Consider the following 7,127-nt stretch of genomic DNA (forward strand, 5'->3'; position numbering starts at 1 on the left):
TTATTATTACCATTAATTTTCATTAATGGTATTTCTCTCGCCTGCTGCATGTAAAATGTCATGGATGACGTTTTGCGTTTTACAATGAGCTTCAAATGCCCACTCTCGGGAAGCACATGTGCGAACAATAACTTGATCCACAATTTACCGACCCTACCACCCTAACTACACGGCAACTCCTATTTCAGACCCCATAGAAAAGTTAATGCAGTCTGACATGCAAGAGGAATAGCAGTTTCTTTGCTGCTAAAGTGCCAAAGTCAACTTTGAGGGAAATATAAATGCAAAGAAACTGCTATTCCCCTTGCATGTCAGACTGCATTAACTTTTCTATGGGGTAAGAAATAGGAACTGCCGTGAACTACACCCGCTTGATAATTATTATTTAAATTTATTATTATTACCATTAATTTTCATTAATGGTATTTCTCTCGCCTGCTGCATGTAAAATGTCATGGATGACGTTTTGCGTTTTACAATGAGCTTCAAATGCCCACTCTCGGGAAGCACATGTGCGAACAATAACTTGATCCACAATTTACCGACCAAGAGCATAGATCTGGCCAGATTCGTTAACCACATTCAGCCGCCGCCTCGCTTAGCGCAATTTCTTTAAGTCACGACTCACGAGTCACCGACCAGGTCAGCATTTGTAATGTTGACGCCGTTGATCGAGTCCGCGCGGCGCAGAGTGACTGGCCAAAGATTTGACAATAATGGGCCACGAATTTTCCGTCAAATGACGGCGGCCCAGATGAACGGTCAATCACGGCTAGAGAGCAAATATATACATAACCTTATGAATCGTTCCTTTTTCGAGGACGAATATGCTTAATTTGGATCTTGAATTCAGGAATTCCCAAGGTCGAAACTGATTGAGATCAATCTTGGGTAACATTCTAAGTCTTTGGCCTTTGAAGTTTTATTCTGCGTTTTCCTTGTAAATGGATTCCCTCTCTTTTCGATTAAAGTGTCTGAATTTTAGCACAGAAAAAATGAGCTCCAGATCGGATAATTTATTACATTTTATTTAGCATATACAGCCGTGATAAATTTCAGGTTCTAAATTTAGCCTAATGGATGATGTCTGCAATAAAGATCTAGATAGCTTAGTGAGCGAAGTATCATTGTCTGTTAAATTTAACAGTTTTTAGTATTTGCTGAGCGGATCAGTTGAAGAGACTCAAAGCAATTGAAGGGCTTCGAGTGTTTAGGTCAGCGTAATTATTTCAGATTCCTGTTATAATGACCGTGCTTTGATTAAAAGCCGCCAAAATTTGTTGATTTATCTGTTACTTGATACTGCTTTTGCTGTTAAGAATCCTGTTAACGTGAGTTGAACTAAATTTAAATTTCATTACAGCAGGACCTGATCGAGAGCTGTAAAACTTTGTTGATTTATCTGTTATTTGACACTGTTTTTGCTGTCAAGAATCTTGTTAACTTGAGCTGAACTAAATTTAGATTTCATTAAGCAATTCAGAACTTACCTTTTAATGACCTAACATTTTGTTCATAAAAGTGTTAGGCTGATTACTCCATGATATAGTGTTGAGGCGAAATTGCCTTGACCACGTCCCTAGCGTGCTGTTGCGTGTACTCGCGCTCTGTGGCGAAACCAGCCATGCCAGCCATGATATTATGTTAATGTGTTTGTTTCCTGTGAACAATGGTTGGGTTCGCAAACAAGCGCCTCTTGGATTGATTAAGTTTGACTAGTGTTATGTATATTTAGATTAAGTCTAACTAGTGTTGAGTATGTATGTATATTTAGATTAAGTTTGATTACTGTTGAGTATGTGTGTGTGTATTTATACCCATCAAGTGCCATTGTATGAGATACTGGCGAGCGTCGAGCAGTACTGAGACAGGTAATGTTACAGTACTACGAGGGTTATTTTATACCTCTTGTTCTGGTATTGATCTTTATTGGCTGATAATTTCTTCACATGTTTGTCTCTGGTGCTTTTGCTGGGTTGTCTCGCTTGGGTTTATGCATATCAGAGGTCCTACTTATTAACTCTTTAATCTAGCTATTATTTCAATGATTTTATGTATAGCCCACAGTTATAATTTATCAATTTATTCCATTATCGCATATATCTCAATTAAAATATAGGTTAGTGGTAACTGGCAAATGCCAAGCGGCTATGAAATAAGGTTGTTTTCTTTACAGAAAAAACCTGTATACCATCAGATGCACATGTTTACTTTTAATATTATGCTTTATTTTTTTTGAAAAACCACATCAATATTCTTTGGGAGGCTGTATATTAGATGTGCAATACTCCAGCTTTTACAGGTGTGCATGTTTTTGTTTGTGAAACACTTAATTGGACCTGGGTGGTTGATTGATGTTGCTTCATGTTCTAAATTTGAAAGTGTTAAGCCTGTTTCATTTGATGCACAAATCTTAATTTTGATAGCTTTGACAAACTGGGTTTACTCTTATTTTGGTTTTCAGCTGGCCAAGCTCAGGGCTCAAAATTCAAATCATAAATGCAAATATGTGTTTATTAGGCACCGACTTTATCACTTTGACTGGCGATGTATGTACCTGCTGCTGATGAATTTTTGATCACTAAAGTTTATCCACTTGCTTACGACAGTCCTGATGATCCCAAGCTCTTTCCACATTACCTCCCCCTGATTGAAAAAGAACATGGAGTTGGGAGGGTGAACATTAGTTCACCTATGTATGCCCTGGAGAGAGGACAGATCCTACCTCCATATTGGTGTCCGCTCACAGGCTATGGTGATGCAATGGTTGCAAGACAGATGCTCGTTCTGACACATGATTTTCATACATGGCACACTACTTAGCACAATTGTTATGGTCAAAGGGCTGGTGGGGAACAAATTTAGGCTTTAATAAATCAGGGTCTCAAAAAGCTAGAAGAGTTCAAGTTATTGTGGTTTCTCATCTTTTTCCTATCATACTCATTACTCAGTGATTTAAGAAGGTTTAGTTCCCTCAAAATCTTATATAAATGCAACTCACAATAATATAATTTGTAGCTTTGTTTATCACTGGGGTGAAACGAAGTAACTTAGAGATAAGATCCATCTAGATTAATGGGTGACATTATATCTCATTGAAGGTAACTCTTCCAGCATTTATTTTGTGAAGGAATATAGTCTGGCTTTTCACTCCCCCAAAATGACAGTAGATTCTCATGAACTAAGGCACGGAGTCATTTCATTTGTTGGAACGGCAACTCCGGTTCTTAAGACATAATCTAGTTAGTTTGGATTAAAAATTGCAAGGCAGCTAAACACAATGTAAAACCTGAATGTTGAGTTGTGCAAAATTATAAATGTTAAGCTGTCCATTTGGAACTGTCAAGTAATCAAATGGAGTTGTGCAAAATTATAAATGTTAAGCTGTCCATTTAGAACTGTCAAGAAGTCAAAATGGTTAGAACAATATTGATGTTAAACTCCTTAGAAAGATTTACTATGCCTTTAGTTCTGGTTTATTCCATAGACAACTTGGATATTTCTGTTTATGCAGTTGGTAGTAACAGAAAATCCCACGACAGTAAATCTGCATATTGCAACTCACATTTCTTTAATAATCCGGATTACATGTGATTGCAGCTATCTTGTAGAGGAACAGGAGATCTATAAAATACTTAATTTGCGTTGCTTTTCATGTGAAATTCATTTACTTTCTTTTGCATACTTCCGGAGCACAAGTACAATAAATATTAAAAATCATTACAAGTTGTTACACTCGTCCTTTTGGAACTTTGGTAATTCAGTTACATGGCTGTAGCCTGTTAAAGGCATGCCAAAAGTTTTCTCCTCTCTTTATCCTGATTTGGTTGTAAAATATATATCATTTTTTGCAGTGTTATTTACGATATTTTGTAAGATGTGTGACCCTTTTTATCATCTAATGAAGAAAAGCAATTATTTAATTTCAAAATTATGACTGGCAGAATATAGTAGTGTATTTTTTTTTTTTTTTTTTGTAAGGGATCGGCATTAGCTTCCCTATAGATTCCTCCCTATTCAAGCCATTGGAAACTTTTGATACATTATAAAGATGGCAATCCTTTATGGAGAGAGTATGTTCAACCAAAATTCCTTACGGTTTAAAACAGAGGACACAATTGTTTGCCTATGACTTAATTTTGCTTTAGTAGAATGTTTATCAATGATATGGCAGCATTCTTTCTTCCTGCTACTCAGCTTCTCTTAATGCTAGCCGAGGCATACTTGTTTCTGTATCAAATAGATGTCAATGATTGCTTATTGCTTTTTTAACAGATTCCTCTTGGTTGAAACTGTATTGCAATTTCTAAGTAAGCCACAAAATTTCTAAGCTTTGTTAGGTTGTAGCCGTGGATCATTTCTTATGTATTGGATTATAATCATTCATAAGGTAAAATGAACATGTTCGATTCAGCCTAGGTTGCTAGAATTTTCTTTTTCCTGAGGAAAATTTGGTGCCATATCTTAACATGTTTTCCTAAGTATTAAAGTTCATTTTGTACACAAAACATCTTAAACACATTGAATCGGATAAAATTTGAGGGGAGCCTCGCACATGCAACGAAGAAAGATATTTGATGCATGGATGTTCTCTCCTATTAAAGAACATTCAAAACTTCGTTTTAGATGAGTCATTCTCTAACCGTCAATACTCTTGCACGTTACTTTAATGCATAGGTATCATGTGAACTTTATAGAGGAATATCAATCAAACTCACTTAGCATGAAATCAATCTCTATATACTATAAACTAGTTTACTGATTGAACTCTTATCCAAAAGGGCTTTCGTACCTAAAGGTTCTGATACTATTAAGTTTATCTTCTGTTGGATTACTTTAACTGGATGCATTGTAGGATGCATTTATCATTCCTTAAAATGCTTAGCATTGTAGGAGACATGGTTTATCAGTCTAAGATTTCCTTATCCCTTTTAATGCTGAATTCTTGGGCATTGACCTTGGCAGTTAGGTTTACTGTCTGCAATCAGACCTAATTGACTGCATTGTTCTTTTGCTATACTATCTCTCCGAATTTTTCTTTCTGTGATTGTCGCATTGCATCATATCCTGGGAATTCTTAATTTGCATGTAAAATGTCAGGAAACATGTTTGCCACAAAGAATAATTAAGAGCATGATATAAGAATTAGGTGTTATTACCTAGGAAAAAATAGTTTTGTGAGTAGGGAAATGAATAATGAATGTAACATACAAAGATAAATAGGGAGAAATACGGGAAAAGTAAAAAAAAAGAAAGAGCTGTGAAATTGTAACACCTTTCTTGTTTTACTGTTCAGTCACGGAATGAACATTGAAATAAGAAGATATATTTTATCTTTCGTATTGTCCTTGATTCAGAGAAACCGCGGGAGTTTTACAAGAATTGGTCAAACTGTGCCGTCAAACATAATGCAATATAATTCATTTCAAGTGTGTGAACCTTTATCTTTCTACATTTCATGTAAGCATAAAAAATAGACATTGACTTAAAGGTTGTAGGTGTTGTTCAGGCGGGGAATTTACAGGCGATAATTTTACCAATTAAGCTTCAAGTTGAATTAAGCATATTTTAGGAAAACAAACATGGTATGGTAACTTTACAGATCTAGCCCACGTACCATGGTATCATGCTGTAGTTTTTACAAAAGCTACAGCAATGTATCTTATGAGGAGGCTTTCTACCATTCTCCAACAATCGTTATTGATTTCGAGAAATTCCTTATCCACTTTTTCATATATATATATATAGAGAGAGAGAGAGATAAACTTATGAGCTACATGTAATCTGATCTGGTGAAGTCAGAGTAATACTGTTTATAAAACATAGCTAATCCAGCTGGACCGCCTTGCTTCAGTGTTATAAGATAATGCTATTTCTGGGATGAAGATTCTAAATGGGTTTTCACTACGCATTCATTAGGCAATAAATTGATAATTTGCAACTGAGATTTGGGTTTTGGTTGGAAGGCACTCATTTAGTTGTTGGACTTTTATTAGAAGGAATTACGTAAATGAGATATTGGGAGCTGAGAGTATTATGCTTTGGTGATTGAGGTATTGTTTAGTTGCTACCAGACTGGTATTGAGTCCTTGAAACATGTTTATGATTGCTGTTCAGTGTTTGGTGTGTACATTAATACTGGCAAAAGCACGTAAAGTGTTACCCGGCAGATGTCCAGAATCTAGCACAAATCTGAGCAAGTAATCAGACATTGAATCAAAGATTATTACAATTTGACGAAAAAACAAAAGCAGATTGTGAACATATCAGAACAAAGTTTCCAATGGTGGTTAGATTTACTTTAGCATAACAGTTGGCATGATTGGGCTCTAAGAAATATATTGCCTTTTCAATTTGATGAATTAACCCCTTTTCAGCTGTCGGTGTCAAGGATATAGTGCAATGGATGGAGAAATTGTTTGATATGAACATCAACTTGATAAGTATTAACAAACAATTAGGATAGTTTCGGATGGAATCATGCTATCCTACACTGTCATAGATAATTTTCTGTAACTTCTTTTGTTGGCTATTATATAGTTGTCAGCTTTTTAAATGCTTCAAGATGGAAGATAAAGAGAGCTTATATAGATAATTTTGTCTTTGGTTTTAAATATGCAAAAGGAATTTTTCCATGAGTAAAGCCTATTAAAGCTTATCTATCATATGGTGCCTTGCTGTTGTAGGTTGGAACTGGGGAGAACTAGACAAGGTGGAGTAAATTCTCTGTTAAGTGGACCTTGATAAGATCAAATAAGAGGAAGAATGGGTTCTGGTGGAAGTCCTTCAAAGCTGGAGTCTGAATCTTTGAGTTCTTCAACAGTAAGCTTATCAAATACAACAGAAAGTGGCTGCCAGCCCCTTTCTATTGTAGTTCTAGGAGCTTCTGGAGATCTTGCCAAAAAGAAAACTTTTCCCGCGCTATTCAACCTGTTCCGTCAGGTATGTCTAATTTATATGAAATTTCTTAAGATAATGTCTTATTCATTTGAGTTTGGTATTACTCATAAAGTCAGTGACAGTCACTGAAGCTGACGAGTTCGCTTAGAAACTGCAGCAGATCCATGGGTATCTTCATAACTTTTATTCAACTCCATGGTTCTTTTCATACAGTCAAACTTCAAACT

General features: G+C 35.8%; 1 long non-coding RNA gene across 1 annotated transcript; it reads left to right on the forward strand.

Annotated features, from left to right (window-relative positions):
* The first annotated feature begins 428 nt into the window (after positions 1-428).
* On the forward strand, positions 429-6,811 carry LOC149207526 (uncharacterized). The gene is made up of 2 exons (XR_016252651.1): positions 429-891; positions 6,687-6,811. It is a non-coding gene; the product is annotated as an uncharacterized LOC149207526 (long non-coding RNA).
* Positions 6,812-7,127: the final 316 nt, after the last annotated feature.

Source organism: Pinus tabuliformis, chromosome 1_2 (assembly GCF_031772625.1).
Source record: "Pinus tabuliformis cultivar Carrire ecotype Pingquan chromosome 1_2, CPIR1, whole genome shotgun sequence".
Lineage (NCBI taxonomy): Eukaryota > Viridiplantae > Streptophyta > Pinopsida > Pinales > Pinaceae > Pinus > Pinus tabuliformis.